Source organism: Camelina sativa, chromosome 17, assembly GCF_000633955.1.
Source record: "Camelina sativa cultivar DH55 chromosome 17, Cs, whole genome shotgun sequence".
NCBI classification, from domain to species: domain Eukaryota; kingdom Viridiplantae; phylum Streptophyta; class Magnoliopsida; order Brassicales; family Brassicaceae; genus Camelina; species Camelina sativa.
The window spans coordinates 22093780-22095024 of NC_025701.1; positions in this window are offsets into that span (position 1 = coordinate 22093780).

Genomic DNA, 1245 nt, shown 5'->3' on the forward strand with positions numbered 1-1245 from the left:
CTTCCAAACCCAACGGTTCCTGTGAAACAGCACATAAGCTCAAAGCACTGATCTCCCCTACCAGAGACTCCATCTCATGCTCCTGAGCTGAAGCTACTTTCTTCCGACTCAGAGCATCTGCAACCGTGTTAGCCTTACCAGGATGATAGGCTATCTCCAAATCATAATCCGCCACAAGCTCCATCCACCGCCTCTGTCTCAAATTCAACTCAGGCTGAGTGAATATATACTTCAGGCTCTTATGATCTGTGAACACCTGTACCTTTGCACCATAAAGATAAGATCTCCAAATCTTCAGGGCAAAAACTACAGCATCCATCTCCAAATCATGAGTAGGATAGTTGCTTTCATGCACCTGCAACTGCCGCAAAGCATAGGCAATCACCTTCCCAAGCTGCATCAGAACACACCCCAAACTAACTTTAGATGCATCTGTATAAACCACATAGGCTTCTCCCTGCTCAGGCAAAGCCAACACTGGCGCAGTAGTCAACATCTCCTTCAGGCTTGCAAAGCCTTCCTCACACTCTTCTGACCAGACAAAAGGAACATCCTTCCCTGTCAACTTAGTCATAGGACGTGCTCTGCTTGCAAACCCTGCACAAATCTCCTGTAGTAATCTGCCAATCCAAGAAAACTCCTGATCTCTGTGGCATTCTGCGGTCTAGGCCAATCCCTTATAGCCTGAATCTTCTCTGGATCTACAGAAACCCCCTCTGCAGAAACAATGTGACCCAGAAAGCCCATCTCACGCTGCCAAAAACTACACTTGCTCAACTTGGCAAACAACTTCTGCTCCCGCAGCTTCTCCATAACTGTCCTCAAATGCACTGCATGCTCCTCAGGACTCTTAGAATAAACCAGGATATCGTCGATGAAAATGTTGACAGATACATCCAGAAACTCCTGAAACACACTGTTCATCAATCTCATAAACGCTGCTGACGCGTTAGTCAATCCAAAAGGCATGACCACAAAATCATAGTGCCCATACCTCGTCCTGAAAGCAGTCTTCCTTACATCTGCCTCATCTATCGGTATCTGATGATAACCCGATGCCAGATCTACCTTGGAGAACCAAGTAGCACCCCTACACTGATCCAACAAATCATCGATCCTAGGAAGTGGGTACTTGTTCTTCAGAGTGACCCGGTTCAAGCCCCGATAATCAATACACAACCTAAAACTCCCATCCTTCTTCTTCACAAACAACACCGGCGCTCCCCACAGTGATACACTAGGACG